The sequence below is a fragment of the Schistocerca americana genome, chromosome 10 (genome assembly GCF_021461395.2).
Source record: "Schistocerca americana isolate TAMUIC-IGC-003095 chromosome 10, iqSchAmer2.1, whole genome shotgun sequence".
Lineage (NCBI taxonomy): Eukaryota > Metazoa > Arthropoda > Insecta > Orthoptera > Acrididae > Schistocerca > Schistocerca americana.
Window position 1 is genome coordinate 16,004,359 of NC_060128.1, and position 18,949 is coordinate 16,023,307.

The following is an 18,949-nucleotide window of genomic DNA, read 5'->3' on the forward strand; positions in this document are numbered from 1 at the left end:
GACTGACTCTTCTTACTGACTATGTTTTGAACCATTCCTGTAACACTAGTGATAGATTCCGATGCTTCACTTCAGGTTTACTGTATCCCTCTGACCTTCTTATTGACGATGAAACACAGAAATTGCATCGGAATTAAATACAAAAGGCACAATGCCGACTTAAGGACAAGAAGACTGACTCTTCTTATTGACTATGTTTTTGAACCATTTCTGTAACACTTGTTATAGATTCCGATGCTTCACTTCAGGTTTACTGCATCCCTCGGACCTTCTTATTAATGATGAAACACAGAAATTGCAACGGAATTAAATACAAAAGGCACAATGCAGACTTAAGTACAAAGAGACTGACTCTTCTTACTGACTATGTTTAGAACCATTCCTGTGACACTAGTTATAGATTCCGATGCTTCACTTCAGTTTTACTGTATCCCTTGGACCTTCGTATTGACGATGAAACACAGATATTGCACCGGAGTTAAATACAAAAGGCACTATGCCGACTTACGTACAAGAAGACTGACTCTTCTTACTGTCTATGCTTTGAGCCATTCCATTGCCACTAGTTATAGTTTACGATGCTTCACTCCAGGTTCACTGTATACTTTGGACCTTCTTATTGACGATGAAACACTGAAATTGCATCGGAATTAAATAGAAAAGGCGCAGTGCGAAATTAAGTACAAGAAGATTGACTCTTCTTACTGACTTTGTTTTGAACCATTCCTGTGACACTAGTTATAGATTCCGATGCTTCACTTCAGGTTTACTGTATCCCTCTGACCTTCTTATTGACGATGAAACACAGAAATTGCACCGTAATGAAATACAAAAGGCACAATGCCGACTTAAGTACAAGAAGACTGACTCCTCTTACTGTCTATGTTCTCATCCATTAGATTGACACTAGTTATAGATTCCGATGCTTCACTGCAGGTTTACTGTATCTCTTGGACCTTCTTATTGACGATGAAACACTGAAATTGCATCGGAAATAAATACAAAAGGCAAAATGCCGACTTAAGTACAAGAAGACTGACTCTTCCTACTGTCTATGTTTTGAACCAGTCCTGTGACACTAGTTACAGATTTCGATGCTCCACTTCAGGTTTACTGTATCCCTCTGACCTTATTGACGATGAAACACAGAAAATGCATCGGAATTAAATACAAAAGGCACAATGCTGACTTAAGTACAAGAAGACTGACTCTTCTTACTGACTATGTTTTGAACCATTCCTGTGACACTAGCTATAGATTCCGATGCTTCACTTCAGGTTTACTGTATCCCTCTGACCTTCTTGTTGACGATGAAACACAGAAATTGCATCGGAATTAAATACAAAAGGCACAATGCCTACTTAAGTACAAGATGACTGACTCTTCTTACTGATTATGTTTTGAACCATTCCTGTGACACTAGTTATAGATTCCGATGCTTCACTTCAGGTTTACTGTGTCCCTCTGACATTCTTACTGACGATGAAACACTGAAATTGCATCGGAATTAAATAGAAAAGGCACAATGCCGACTTAAGTACAAGAAGACTGACTCTTCTTACTGTCTATGTTTTGAACCATTCCTGTGACACTAGTTATAGATTCCGATGTTTGACTTCTGTTTTACTGTAACCCTTGGACCTTCTTATTGACGATGAAACACAGAAATTGCATCTGAATTAAACACAAAAGGCACAATGCCGACTTAAGTGCAAGAGACTGACTCTTCTTACTGACTATGTTTTGAACCATTCCTGTGACACTAGTTATAGATTACGATGCTTCACTTCTGGTTTACTGTATCCCTTGGACCTTCTTACTGACTATGAAACACAGAAATTGCATCGGAATTAAATACAAAAGGCATAAGACCGACTTAAGTACAAGAAGAATGTCTGTTCTTACTGACTATGATTTGAACCATTCCTGTGACACTAGTTATAGATTCCGATGCTTCACTTCAGGTTAACTGTATCCCTCTGACATTCTTATTGACGATGAAACACAGTAATTGCACCGGAATTAAATACAAAAGGCACAATGCCGACTTATGTACAAGAAGACTGACTCTTCTTACTGTCTATGTTTTGAACCATTTCATTGACACTAGTAATAGATTCCGATGCTTCACTCCAGGTTTACTGTATCCCTTGGACCTTCTTATTGTCGATGAAACACCGAAATTGCATCTGAATTAATAGAAAAGGCACAGTGCCGACTTAAGTACAAGAAGACTAACTCTTCTTACTGACTATGTTTTGAACTTTTCCTGTGACACTAGTTATAGATTCCGATGCTTCACTTCAGGTTTACTGTATCCATTGGACCTTCTTATTGACGATGAAACACAGATATTGCATCGGAATTAAATACAAAAGGCACAATGCCCACTTTAGTACATGAAGACTGACTCTTCTTACTGACTATGTTTTGAACCATTCCTGTGACACTAGTTATAGATTCCGATGCTTCACTTCGGGTTTACTGCATCCCTTGGACCTTCTTATTGACGATGAAACACAGAAATTGCATCGGAATGAAATAGAAAAAGCGCAGTGCCGAATTAAGTACAAGAAGATTGACTCTTCTTACTGACTTTGTTTTGAACCATTCCTGTGACACTAGTTATAGATTCCGATGCTTCACTTCAGGTTTACTGTATCCCTCTGACCTTCTTATTGACGATGAAACACAGAAATTGCACCGTAATTAAATACAAAAGGCACAATGCCGACTTAAGTACAAGAAGACTGACTCTTCTTACTGTCTATGTTTTCATCCATTAGATTGACACTAGTTATAGATTCCGATGCTTCACTTCAGGTTTACTTTAACCCTCTGACCTTCTTATTGACGATGAAACACAGAAATTGCATCGGAATTAAACACAAATGGCACAATGCGGACTTAAGTACAAGAAGACTGTATCTTCTTACTGTCTATTTTTGAACCATTCCTGTGACACTAGTTATAGATTCCGATGCTTCACTTCATGTTTACTGTATACCTCTGACCTTCTTATTGACGATGAAACACAGATATTGCACCGGAATTAAATACAAAAGGCACTATGCCGACTTAAGTACAAGAAGACTGACTCTTCTTACTGTCTATGCTTTGAACCATTCCATTGCCACTAGTTATAGTTTACGATGCTTCACTCCAGGTTTACTGTATACCTTGGACCTTCTTATTGACGATGAAACACTGAAATTGCATCGGAATTAAATAGAAAAGGCGCAGTGCGAAATTAAGTACAAGAAGATTGACTCTTCTTACTGACTTTGTTTTGAACCATTCCTGTGACACTAGTTATAGATTCCGATGCTTCAGTTCAGGTTTACTGTATCCCTCTGACCTTCTTATTGACGATGAAACACAGAAATTGCACCGTAATGAAATACAAAAGGCACAATGCCGACTTAAGTACAAGAAGGCTGACTCCTCTTACTGTCTATGTTCTCATCCATTAGATTGACACTAGTTATAGATTCCGAAGCTTCACTGCAGGTTTACTGTATCTCTTGGACCTTCTTATTGACGATGAAACACTGAAATTGCATCGGAAATAAATACAAAAGGCAAAATGCCGACTTAAGTACAAGAAGACTGACTCTTCCTACTGTCTATGTTTTGAACCATTCCTGTGACACTAGTTACAGATTTCGATGCTCCACTTCAGGTTTACTGTATCCCTCTGACCTTATTGACGATGAAACACAGAAAATGCATCGGAATTAAATACAAAAGGCACAATGCCGACTTAAGTACAAGAAGACTGACTCTTCTTACTGACTATGTTTTGAATCATTCCTGTGACACTAGCTATAGATTCCGATGCTTCACTTCGTGTTTACTGCATCCCTTGGACCTTCTTATTGACGATGAAACACAGAAATTGCATCGGAATGAAATAGAAAAGGCGCAGTGCCGAATTAAGTACAAGAAGATTGATTCTTCTTACTGACTTTGTTTTGAACCATTCCTGTGACAATAGTTATAGATTCCGATGCTTCACTTCAGGTTTACTGTATCCCTCTGACCTTCTTATTGACGATGAAACACAGAAATTGCACCGTAATTAAATACAAAAGGCACAATGCCGACTTAAGTACAAGAAGACTGACTCTTCTTACTGTCTATGTTTTCATCCATTAGATTGACACTAGTTATAGATTCCGATGCTTCACTGCAGGTTTACTGTATCTCTTGGACCTTCTTATTGACGATGAAACACTGAAATTGCATCGGAAATAAATACAAAAGGCAAAATGCCGACTTAAGTACAAGAAGACTGACTCTTCCTACTGTCTATGTTTTGAACCATTCCTGTGACACTAGTTACAGATTTCGATGCTCCACTTCAGGTTTACTGTATCCCTCTGACCTTCTTATTGACGATGAAACACAGAAATTGCATCGGAATTAAATACAAAAGGCACAATGCCGACTTAAGTACAAGACGACTGACTCTTTTTACTGTCTATGTTTTGAACCATTCCTGTGACACTAGTTATAGATTCCGATGCTTCACTCCAGGTTTACTGTATCCGTTGGACCTCCTTATTGACGGTGATACACAGAAATTGCATCGGAATTAAATACAAAAGGCACAATGCCGACTTAAGAACAAGAAGAATAACTCTTCTTACTGACTATGTTTTGAACCAGTCCTGTGACACTAGTTGTAGATTCCGATGCTTCACTTCAGGTTTACTGTATCCCTCTGACCTTCTCATTGACGATGAAACACAAAAATTGCACCGGAATTAAATACAAAAGCCACAATGCCGACTTAAGTACAAGAAGACTGACTCTTCTTACTGTCTATATTTTGAACCATTCCATTGCCACTAGTTATAGATTCCGATGCTTCACTCCAGGTGTACCGTATCCCTTGGACCTTCTTATTGACGATGAAACACTGATATTGCATCAGAATTAAATACGAAAGGCAAAATGCCGACTGAAGTACAAGAAAACTGACTCTTCCTACTGTCTATGTTTTGATCCATTCCTGTGACACTAGTTATAGATTCCGATGCTTCACTTCAGGTTTACTGTATCCCTCTGACCTTCTTATTGACGATGAAACACAGATATTGCACCGTAATTAAATACAAAAGGCACAATGCCGACTTAAGTACAAGAAGACTGACTCTTCTTACTGTCTATGTTTTCATCCATTAGATTGACACTAGTTACAGATTCCGATGCTTCACTGCAGGTTTACTGTATCTCTTGGACCTTCTTATTGACGATGAAACACTGAAATTGCATCGGAAATAAATACAAAAGTCAAAATGCCGACTTAAGTACAAGAAGACTGACTCTTCCTACTGTCTATGTTTTGAACCATTCCTGTGACACTAGTTACAGATTTCGATGCTCCACTTCAGGTTTACTGTATCCCTCTGACCTTCTTATTGACGATGAAACACAGAAATTGCATCGGAATTAAATACAAAAGGCACAATGCCGACCTAAGTACAAGACGACTGACTCTTTTTACTGACTATGTTTTGAACCATTCCTGTGACACTAGTTATAGATTCCGATGCTTCACTTCAGGTTTACTGTATCCCTCTGACCTTCTTATTGACGATGAAACACAGAAATTGCATCGGAATTAAACACAAATGGCACAATGCCGACTTAAGTACAAGAAGACTGTATCTTCTTACTGTCTATGTTTTGAACCATTCCTGTGACACTAGTTATAGATTCCGATGCTTCACTCCAGGTTTACTGTATCCCTTGGACCTTCTTATTGACGGTGATACACAGAAATTGCATCGGAATTAAATACAAAAGGCACAATGCCGACTTAAGAACAAGAAGAATAACTCTTCTTACTGACTATGTTTTGAACCAGTCCTGTGACACTAGTTGTAGATTCCGATGCTTCACTTCAGGTTTACTGTATCCCTCCGACCTTCTCATTGACGATGAAACACAAAAATTGCACCGGAATTAAATACAAAAGCCACAATGCCGACTTAAGTACAAGAAGACTGACTCTTCTTACTGTCTATATTTTGAACCATTCCATTGACACTAGTTATAGATTCCGATGCTTCACTCCAGGTGTACCGTATCCCTTGGACCTTCTTATTGACGATGAAACGCTGAAATTGCATCAGAATTAAATACGAAAGGCAAAATGCCGACTTAAGTACAAGAAAACTGACTCTTCCTACTGTCTATGTTTTGAACCATTCCTGTGACACTAGTTATAGATTCTGATGCTTCACTTCAGGTTTACAGTATCCATTGGACCTTCTTATTGACGATGAAACACAGAAATTGCATCGGAATTAAATACAAAAGGCACAATGCCGACTTTAGTACATGATGACTGACACTTCTAACTGACTATGTTTTGAACCATTCCTGTGACACTAGTTACAGATTCTGATGCTTCACTTCAGATTTACTGTATCCCTTGGACCTTCCTATTGACGATGAAACTCAGAAATTGCATCGGAATTAAATTCAAAAGGCACAATGCCGACATAGGTACAAGAAGACTGACTCGTCTTACTATCTATATTTTGAACCAATCCTGTGACACTAGTTATAGATTCCGATGCTTCTCTTCGGGTTTACTGCATCCCTTGGACCTTCTTAATGACGATGAAACACAGAAATTGCATCGGAATTCAATACAAAAGGCACAATGCCGACATAAGTACAAAAAGACTGACTCTTCTTACTGACTATGTTTTGAACCTTTCCTGTGACACTAGTTATAGATTCCGATGCTTCACTTCAGGTTTACTGTATCCATTGGACATTCTTATTGACGATGAAACACAGATATTGCATCGGAATTAAGTACAAAAGGCACAATGCCCACTTTAGTACATGAAGACTGACTCTTCTTACTAACTATGTTTTGAACCATTCCTGTGACACTAGTTATAGATTCCGATGCTTCACTTCGGGTTTACTGCATCCCTTGGACCCTCTTATTGACGATGAAACACAGAAATTGCATCGGAATTAAATAGAAAATTCGCAGTGCCGACTTAAGTACAAGAGACTGAATCTTCTTACTGACTATGTTTTGAACCATTCCTGTGCCACTAGTTATGGATTACGATGCTTCACTTCAGGTTACTGTATCCCTTGGACCTTCTTATTGACGATGAAACACAGAAACTGCATCGGAATTAAATTCAAAAGGCACAATGCCGACTTAAGTACAAGAAGACTGACTCTTCTTACTGTCTATGTTTTGAACCAATCCTGTGACACTAGATATAGATTCCGATGCTTCACTTCAGGTTTACTGTATCCCTTCGGTCCATCTTATTGACGATGAAACACAGAAATTGCATCGGAATTAAATACAAAAGGCACAATGCCGACTTACGGACAAGAAGACTGACTCTTCTTACTGACTATGTTTTGAACCATTCCTGTAACACTAGTGATAGATTCCGATGCTTCACTTCAGGTTTACTGTATCCCTCTGACCTTCTTATTGACGATGAAACACAGAAATTGCATCGGAATTAAATACAAAAGGCACAATGCCGACTTAAGGACAAGAAGACTGACTCTTCTTATTGACTATGTTTTTGAACCATTTCTGTAACACTTGTTATAGATTCCGATGCTTCACTTCAGGTTTACTGCATCCCTTGGACCTTCTTATTAATGATGAAACACAGAAATTGCAACGGAATTAAATACAAAAGGCACAATGCAGACTTAAGTACAAAGAGACTGACTCTTCTTACTGACTATGTTTTGAACCATTCCTGTGACACTAGTTATAGATTCCGATGCTTCACTTCAGTTTTACTGTATCCCTTGGACCTTCGTATTGACGATGAAACACAGAAATTGCATCGGAATTAAATACAAAAGGCATCAGGCCGACTTAAGGACAAGAAGACTGTCTCTTCTTACTGACTATGTTTTGAACCATTCCTGTGACACAAGTTATAGATTCCGATGCTTCACTTCATGTTTACTGTATACCTCTGACCTTCTTATTGACGATGAAACACAGATATTGCACCGGAATTAAATACAAAAGGCACTATGCCGACTTAAGTACAAGAAGACTGACTCTTCTTACTGTCTATGCTTTGAACCATTCCATTGCCACTAGTTCTAGTTTACGATGCTTCACTCCAGGTTTACTGTATACCTTGGACCTTCTTATTGACGATGAAACACTGAAATTGCATCGGAATTAAATAGAAAAGGCGCAGTGCGAAATTAAGTACAAGAAGATTGACTCTTCTTACTGACTTTGTTTTGAACCATTCCTGTGACACTAGTTATAGATTCCGATGCTTCACTTCAGGTTTACTGTATCCCTCTGACCTTCTTATTGACGATGAAACACAGAAATTGCACCGTAATGAAATACAAAAGGCACAATGCCGACTTAAGTACAAGAAGACTGACTCCTCTTACTGTCTATGTTCTCATCCATTAGATTGACACTAGTTATAGATTCCGATGCTTCACTGCAGGTTTACTGTATCTCTTGGACCTTCTTATTGACGATGAAACACTGAAATTGCATCGGAAATAAATACAAAAGGCAAAATGCCGACTTAAGTACAAGAAGACTGACTCTTCCTACTGTCTATGTTTTGAGCCATTCCTGTGACACTAGTTACAGATTTCGATGCTCCACTTCAGGTTTACTGTATCCCTCTGACCTTATTGACGATGAAACACAGAAAATGCATCGGAATTAAATACAAAAGGCACAATGCCGACTTAAGTACAAGAAGACTGACTCTTCTTACTGACTATGTTTTGAACCATTCCTGTGACACTAGCTATAGATTCCGATGCTTCACTTCAGGTTTACTGTATCCCTCTGACCTTCTTGTTGACGATGAAACACAGAAATTGCATCGGAATTAAATACAAAAGGCACAATGCCTACTTAAGTACAAGATGACTGACTCTTCTTACTGATTATGTTTTGAACCATTCCTGTGACACTAGTTATAGATTCCGGTGCTTCACTTCAGGTTTACTGTGTCCCTCTGACATTCTTACTGACGATGAAACACTGAAATTGCATCGGAATTAAATACACTCCTGGAAATTGAAATAAGAACACCGTGAATTCATTGTCCCAGGAAGGGGAAACTTTATTGACACATTCCTGGGGTCAGATACATCACATGATCACACTGACAGAACCACAGGCACATAGACACAGGCAACAGAGGATGCACAATGTCGGCACTAGTACAGTGTATATCCACCTTTCGCAGCAATGCAGGCTGCTATTCTCCCATGGAGACGATCGTAGAGATGCTGGATGTAGTCCTGTGGAACGGCTTGCCATGCCATTTCCACCTGGCGCCTCAGTCGGACCAGCGTTCGTGCTGGACGCGCAGACCGCGTGAGACGACGCTTCATCCAGTCCCAAACATGCTCAATGGGGGACAGATCCGGAGATCTTGCTGGCCAGGGTAGTTGACTTACACCTTCTAGAGCACGTTGGGTGGCACGGGATACATGCAGACGTGCATTGTCCTGTTGGAACAGCAAGTTCCCTTGCCAGTCTAGGAATGGTAGAACTATGGGTTCGATGACGGTTTGGATGTACCGTGCACTATTCAGTGTCCCCTCGACGATCACCAGTGGTGTACGGCCAGTGTAGGAGATCGCTCCCCACACCATGATGCCGGGTGTTGGCCCTGTGTGCCTCGGTCGTATGCAGTCCTGATTGTGGGGCTCACCTGCACGGCGCCAAACACGCATACGACCATCATTGGCACCAAGGCAGAAGCGACTCTCATCGCTGAAGACGACTCGTCTCCATTCGTCCCTCCATTCACGCCTGTCGCGACACCACTGGAGGCGGGCTGCACGAAGTTGGGGCGTGAGCGGAAGACGGCCTAACGGTGTGCGGGACCGTAGCCCAGCTTCATGGAGACGGTTGCGAATGGTCCTCGCCGATACCCCAGTGTCCCTAATTTGCTGGGAAGTGGCGGTGCGGTCCCCTACGGCACTGCGTAGGATCCTACGGTCTTGGCGTGCATCCGTGCGTCGCTGCGGTCCGGTCCCAGGTCGACGGGCACGTGCACCTTCCGGCGACCACTGGCGACAACATCGATGTACTGTGGAGACCTCACGCCCCACGTGTTGAGCAATTCGGCGGTACGTCCACCCGGCCTCCCGCATGCCCACTATACGCCCTCGCTCAAAGTCCGTCAACTGCACATACGGTTCACGTCCACGCTGTCGCGGCATGCTACCAGTGTTAAAGACTGCGATGGAGCTCCGTATGCCACGGCAAACTGGCTGACACTGACGGCGGCGGTGCACAGATGCTGCGCAGCTAGCGCCATTCGACGGCCAACACCGCGGTTCCTGGTGTGTCCGCTGTGCCGTGCGTGTGATCATTGCTTGTACAGCCCTCTCGCAGTGTCCGGAGCAAGTATGGTGGGTCTGACACACCGGTGTCAATGTGTTCTTTTTTCCATTTCCAGGAGTGTAGAAAAGGCACAATGCCGACTTAAGTACAAGAAGACTGACTCTTCTTACTGTCTATGTTTTGAACCATTCCTGTGACACTAGTTATAGATTCCGATGTTTGACTTCTGTTTTACTGTAACCCTTGGACCTTCTTATTAACGATGAAACACAGAAATTGCATCTGAATTAAACACAAAAGGCACAATGCCGAATTAAGTGCAAGAGACTGACTCTTCTTACTGACTATGTTTTGAACCATTCCTGTGACACTAGTTATAGATTACGATGCTTCACTTCTGGTTTACTGTATCCCTTGGACCTTCTTATTGACTATGAAACACAGAAATTGCATCGGAATTAAATACAAAAGGCATAAGACCGACTTAAGTACAAGAAGAATGTCTCTTCTTACTGACTATGATTTGAACCATTCCTGTGACACTAGTTATAGATTCCGATGCTTCACTTCAGGTTAACTGTATCCCTCTGACATTCTTATTGACGATGAAACACAGTAATTGCACCGGAATTAAATACAAAAGGCACAATGCCGACTTATGTACAAGAAGACTGACTCTTCTTACTGTCTATGTTTTGAACCATTTCATTGACACTAGTAATAGATTCCGATGCTTCACTCCAGGTTTACTGTATCCCTTGGACCTTCTTATTGTCGATGAAACACCGAAATTGCATCGGAATTAAATAGAAAAGGCACAGTGCCGACTTAAGTACAAGAAGACTAACTCTTCTTACTGACTATGTTTTGAACCTTTCCTGTGACACTAGTTATAGATTCCGATGCTTCACTTCAGGTTTACTGTATCCATTGGACCTTCTTATTGACGATGAAACACAGATATTGCATCGGAATTAAATACAAAAGGCACAATGCCCACATTAGTACATGAAGACTGACTCTTCTTACTGACTATGTTTTGAACCATTCCTGTGACACTAGTTATAGATTCCGATGCTTCACTTCGGGTTTACTGCATCCCTTGGACCTTCTTATTGACGATGAAACACAGAAATTGCATCGGAATGAAATAGAAAAGGCGCAGTGCCGAATTAAGTACAAGAAGATTGACTCTTCTTACTGACTTTGTTTTGAACCATTCCTGTGACACTAGTTATAGATTCCGATGCTTCACTTCAGGTTTACTGTATCCCTCTGACCTTCTTATTGACGATGAAACACAGAAATTGCACCGTAATTAAATACAAAAGGCACAATGCCGACTTAAGTACAAGAAGACTGACTCTTCTTACTGTCTATGTTTTCATCCATTAGATTGACACTAGTTATAGATTCCGATGCTTCACTGCAGGTTTACTGTATCTCTTGGACCTTCTTATTGACGATGAAACACTGAAATTGCATCGGAAATAAATACAAAAAGCAAAATGCCGACTTAAGTACAAGAAGACTGACTCTTCCTACTGTCTATGTTTTGAACCATTCCTGTGACACTAGTTACAGATTTCGATGCTCCACTTCAGGTTTACTGTATCCCTCTGACCTTCTTATTGACGATGAAACACAGAAATTGCATCGGAATTAAATACAAAAGGCACAATGCCGACTTAAGTACAAGACGACTGACTCTTTTTACTGACTATGTTTTGAACCATTCCTGTGACACTAGTTATAGATTCCGATGCTTCACTTCAGGTTTACTGTAACCCTCTGACCTTCTTATTGACGATGAAACACAGAAATTGCATCGGAATTAAACACAAATGGCACAATGCCGACTTAAGTACAAGAAGACTGTATCTTCTTACTGTCTATGTTTTGAACCATTCCTGTGACACTAGTTATAGATTCCGATGCTTCACTTCATGTTTACTGTATACCTCTGACCTTCTTATTGACGATGAAACACAGATATTGCACCGGAATTAAATACAAAAGGCACTATGCCGACTTAAGTACAAGAAGACTGACTCTTCTTACTGTCTATGCTTTGAACCATTCCATTGCCACTAGTTATAGTTTACGATGCTTCACTGCAGGCTTACTGTATACCTTGGGCCTTCTTATTGACGATGAAACACTGAAATTGCATCGGAATTAAATAGAAAAGGCGCAGTGCGAAATTAAGTACAAGAAGATTGACTCTTCTTACTGACTATGTTTTGAACCATTCCTGTGACACTAGTTATAGATTCCGATGCTTCACTTCAGGTTTACTGTAACCCTCTGACCTTCTTATTGACGATGAAACACAGAAATTGCATCGGAATTAAACACAAATGGCACAATGCCGACTTAAGTACAAGAAGACTCTATCTTCTTACTGTCTATGTTTTGAACCATTCCTGTGACACTAGTTATAGATTCCGATGCTTCACTCCAGGTTTCCTGTATCCGTTGGACCTCCTTATTGACGGTGATACACAGAAATTGCATCGGAATTAAATACAAAAGGCACAATGCCGACTTAAGAACAAGAAGAATAACTCTTCTTACTGACTATGTTTTGAACCAGTCCTGTGACACTAGTTGTAGATTCCGATGCTTCACTTCAGGTTTACTGTATCCCTCTGACCTTCTCATTGACGATGAAACACAAAAATTGCACCGGAATTAAATACAAAAGCCACAATGCCGACTTAAGTACAAGAAGACTGACTCTTCTTACTGTCTATATTTTGAACCATTCCATTGACACTAGTTATAGATTCCGATGCTTCACTCCAGGTGTACCGTATCCCTTGGACCTTCTTATTGACGATGAAACACTGATATTGCATCAGAATTAAATACGAAAGGCAAAATGCCGACTTAAGTACAAGAAAACTGACTCTTCCTACTGTCTATGTTTTGATCCATTCCTGTGACACTAGTTATAGATTCCGATGCTTCACTTCGGGTTTACTGTATCCCTCTGACCTTCTTATTGACGATGAAACACAGAAATTGCACCGTAATTAAATACAAAAGGCACAATGCCGACTTAAGTACAAGAAGACTGACTCTTCTTACTGTCTATGTTTTCATCCATTAGATTGACACTAGTTATAGATTCCGATGCTTCACTGCAGGTTTACTGTATCTCTTCGACCTTCTTATTGACGATGAAACACTGAAATTGCATCGGAAATAAATACAAAAGGCAAAATGCCGACTTAAGTACAAGAAGACTGACTCTTCCTACTGTCTATGTTTTGAACCATTCCTGTGACACTAGTTACAGATTTCGATGCTCCACTTCAGGTTTACTGTATCCCTCTGACCTTCTTATTGACGATGAAACACAGAAATTGCATCGGAATTAAATACAAAAGGCACAATGCCGACTTAAGTACAAGACGACTGACTCTTTTTACTGACTATGTTTTGAACCATTCCTGTGACCCTAGTTATAGATTCCGATGCTTCACTCCAGGTTTACTGTATCCGTTGGACCTTCTTATTGACGGTGATACACAGAAATTGCATCGGAATTAAATACAAAAGGCACAATGCCGACTTAAGAACAAGAAGAATAACTATTCTTACTGACTATGTTTTGAACCAGTCCTGTGACACTAGTTGTAGATTCCGATGCTTCACTTCAGGTTTACTGTATCCCTCTGACCTTCTCATTGACGATGAAACACAAAAATTGCACCGGAATTAAATACAAAAGGCACAATGCCGACTTTAGTACATGATGACTGACTCTTCTTACTGACTATGTTTTGAACCATTCCTGTGACACTAGTTATAGATTCTGATGCTTCACTTCAGGTTTACTGTATCCCTTGGACCTTCCTATTGACGATGAAACTCAGAAATTGCATCGGAATTAAATCCAAAAGGCACAATGCCGACATAGGTACAAGAAGACTGACTCTTCTTACTATCTATATTTTGAACCAATCCTGTGACACTAGTTATAGATTCCGATGCTTCTCTTCGGGTTTACTGCATCCCTTGGACCTTCTTAATGACGATGAAACACAGAAATTGCATCGGAATTAAATAGAAAATTCGCAGTGCCGAATTAAGTACAAGAAGATTGACTCTTCTTACTGACTTTGTTTTGAACCATTCCTGTGACACTAGTTATAGATTCCGATGCTTCACTTCAGGTTTACTGTATCCCTCTGACCTTCTTATTGACGATGAAATACAGAAATTGCACCGTAATTAAATACAAAAGGCACAATGCCGACTTAAGTACAAGAAGACTGACTCTTCTTACTGTCTATGTTTTCATCCATTAGATTGACACTAGTTATAGATTCCGATGCTTCACTGCAGGTTTACTGTATCTCTTGGACCTTCTTATTGACGATGAAACACTGAAATTGCATCGGAAAGAAATACAAAAGGCAAAATGCCGACTTAAGTACAAGAAGACTGACTCTTCCTACTGTCTATGTTTTGAACCATTCCTGTGACACTAGTTACAGATTTCGATGCTCCACTTCAGGTTTACTGTATCCCTCTTACCTTCTTGTTGACGATGAAACACAGAAATTGCATCGGAATTAAATACAAAAGGCACAATGCCTACTTAAGTACAAGATGACTGACTCTTCTTACTGATTATGTTTTGAACCACTCCTGTGACACTAGTTATAGATTCCGATGCTTCACTTCAGGTTTACTCTGTCCCTCTGACCTTCTTACTGACGATGAAACACTGAAATTGCATCGGAATTAAATAGAAAAGGCACAATGCCCACTTAAGTACAAGAAGACTGACTCTTCTTACTGTCTATGTTTTGAACAATTCCTGTGACACTAGTTATAGATTCCGATGTTTGACTTCTGTTTTACTGTAACCCTTGGACCTTCTTATTGACGATGAAACACAGAAATTGCATCTGAATTAAACACAAAAGGCACAATGTGGACTTAAGTACAAGAGACTGACTCTTCTTACTGACTATGTTTTGAACCATTCCTGTGGCACTAGTTATAGATTACGATGCTTCACTTCAGGTTTACTGTATCGCTTGGACCTTCTTATTGACGATGAAACATAGAAATTGCATCGGAATTAAATACAAAAGGCACAATGCCGACTTAAGTACTCTCTATGTTTTGAACCATTTCTGTGACACTAGTTATAGATTACGATGCTTCACTCCAGGTTTACTGTATCCCTTGGACCTTCTTATTGACGATTAAACACAGAAATTGCATCGGAATAAAATACAAATGCATAAGGCCGACTTAAGGACAAGAAGACTGTCTCTTCTTACTGTCTATGTTTTTAACCATTCCTGTGACACAAGTTATAGATTCCGATGCTTCACTTCAGGTTTACTGTATCCCTCTGACCTTCTTATTGACGATGAAACACACATATTGCACCGAAATTATATACAAATGGCACTATGCCAACTTAAGTACAAGAAGACTGACGCTTCTTACTGTCTATGTTTTGAACCATTCCGTTGACACTAGTTATAGATTACGATGCTTCACTCCAGGTTTACTGTATCCCTTGGACCTTCTTATTGACGATGAAACACTGAAATTGCATTGGAATTAAATAGAAGAGGCACAATGCCTACTTAAGTACAAGAAGACTGACTCTTCTGACTGTCTATGTTTTGAACCATTCCTGCAACACTAGTTATAGATTCCGATGCTTCACTTCAGGTTTTCTGTGTCCCTCTGACCTTCTTATTGACGATGAAATACTGAATTTGCTTCGGAATTAAATAGAAAAGGCACAATGCCGACATAAGTACAAGAAGACTGACCCTTCTTACTGTCTATGTTTTGAACCATTCCTGTGACACTAGTTATAGATTCCGATGTTTGACTTCTGTTTTACTGTATCCCTTGGACCTTATTATTGACGATGAAACACATAAATTGCATCGGAATTAAATACAAAAGGCACAATGCCGACTTAAGTACAAGAGACTGAATCTTCTTACTGACTATGTTTTGAACCATTCCTGTGCCACTAGTTATGGATTACGATGCTTCACTTCAGGTTACTGTGTCCCTTGGACCTTCTTATTGACGATGAAACACAGAAACTGCATCGGAATTAAATACAAAAGGCACAATGCCGACTTAAGTACAAGAGACTGAATCTTCTTACCGACTATGTTTTGAACCATTCCTCTGACACTAGTTATAGATTGCGATGCCTCACTTCAGGTTTACTGTATCCCTCTGACCTTCTTATTGACGATGAAACACAGAAATTGCACCGTAATTAAGTACAAAAGGCACAATGCCGACCTAAGTACAAGAAGACTGACTCTTCTAACTGTCTATGTATTGATCCATTCCATTGACACTAGATATATATTCCGATGCTTCACTGCAGGTTTACTGTATCTCTTGGACCTTCTTATTGACGATGAAAGACTGAAATTGCATCGGAATTAAATACAAAAGGCAAAATGCCGACTTAAGTACAAGAAGACTGACTCTTCCTACTGTCTGTGTTTTGAACCATTCCTGTGACACCAGTTACAGATTCCGATGTTCCACTTCAGGATTACTGTATCCCTCTGACCTTATTTACGATGAAACACAGAAAATGCATCGGAATTAAATACAAAAGGCAGTATGCCGACTTAAGTAGAAGAAGACTGACTCTTCTTACTGACTATGTTTTGAACCATTCCTTAAACACTAGTGATAGATTCCGATGCTTCACTTCAGGTTTACTGTATCCCTCTGACCTTCTTATTGACGATGAAACACAGAAATTGCATCGGAATTAAATACAAAAGGCACAATGCCGACTTAAGGACAAGAAGACTGACTCTTCTTATTGACTATGTTTTTGAACCATTTCTGTAACACTTGTTATAGATTCCGATGCTTCACTTCAGGTTTACTGCATCCCTTGGACCTTCTTATTAATGATGAAACACAGAAATTGCAACGGAATTAAATACAAAAGGCACAATGCAGACTTAAGTACAAAGAGACTGACTCTTCTTACTGACTATGTTTTGAACCATTCCTGTGACACTAGTTATAGATTCCGATGCTTCACTTCAGTTTTACTGTATCCCTTGGACCTTCGTATTGACGATGAAACACAGAAATTGCATCGGAATTAAATACAAAAGGCATCAGGCCGACTTAAGGACAAGAAGACTGTCTCTTCTTACTGACTATGTTTTGAACCATTCCTGTGACACAAGTTATAGATTCCGATGCTTCACTTCATGTTTACTGTATACCTCTGACCTTCTTATTGACGATGAAACACAGATATTGCACCGGAATTAAATACAAAAGGCACTATGCCGACTTAAGTACAAGAAGACTGACTCTTCTTACTGTCTATGCTTTGAACCATTCCATTGCCACTAGTTATAGTTTACGATGCTTCACTCCAGGTTTACTGTATACCTTGGACGTTCTTATTGACGATGAAACACTGAAATTGCATCGGAATTAAATAGAAAAGGCGCAGTGCGAAATTAAGTACAAGAAGATTGACTCTTCTTACTGACTTTGTTTTGAACCACTAGTTATAGATTCCGATGCTTCACTTCAGGTTTACTGTATCCCTCTGACCTTCTTATGGACGATGAAACACAGAAATTGCACCGTAATGAAATACAAAAGGCACAATGCCGACTTAAGTACAAGAAGACTGACTCCTCTTACTGTCTATGTTCTCATCCATTAGATTGACACTAGTTATAGATTCCGATGCTTCACTGCAGGTTTACTGTATCTCTTGGACCTTCTTATTGACGATGAAAAACTGAAATTGCATCGGAAATAAATACAAAAGGCAAAATGCCGACTTAAGTACAAGAAGACTGACTCTTCCTACTGTCTATGTTTTGAACCATTCCTGTGACACTAGTTACAGATTTCGATGCTCCACTTCAGGTTTACTGTATCCATCTGACCTTATTGACGATGAAACACAGAAAATGCATCGGAATTAAATACAAAAGGCACAATGCCGACTTAAGTACAAGAAGACTGACTCTTCTTACTGACTATGTTTTTAACCATTCCTGTGACACTAGCTATAGATTCCGATGCTTCACTTCAGGTTTTCTGTATCCCTCTGACCTTCTTGTTGACGATGAAACACAGAAATTGCATCGGAATTAAATACAAAAGGCACAATGCCTACTTAAGTACAAGATGACTGACTCTTCTTACTGATTATGTTTTGAACCATTCCTGTGACACTAGTTATAGATTCCGATGCTTCACTTCAGGTTTACTGTGTCCCTCTGACCTTCTTACTGACGATGAAACACTGAAATTGCATCGGAATTAAATAGAAAAGGCACAATGCCGACTTAAGTACAAGAAGACTGACTCTTCTTACTGTCTATGTTTTGAACCATTCCTGTGACACTAGTTATAGATTCCGATGTTTGACTTCTGTTTTACTGTAACCCTTGGACCTTCTTATTGACGATGAAACACAGAAATTGCATCTGAATTAAACACAAAAGGCACAATGCCGACTTAAGTGCAAGAGACTGACTCTTCTTACTGACTATGTTTTGAACCATTCCTGTGACA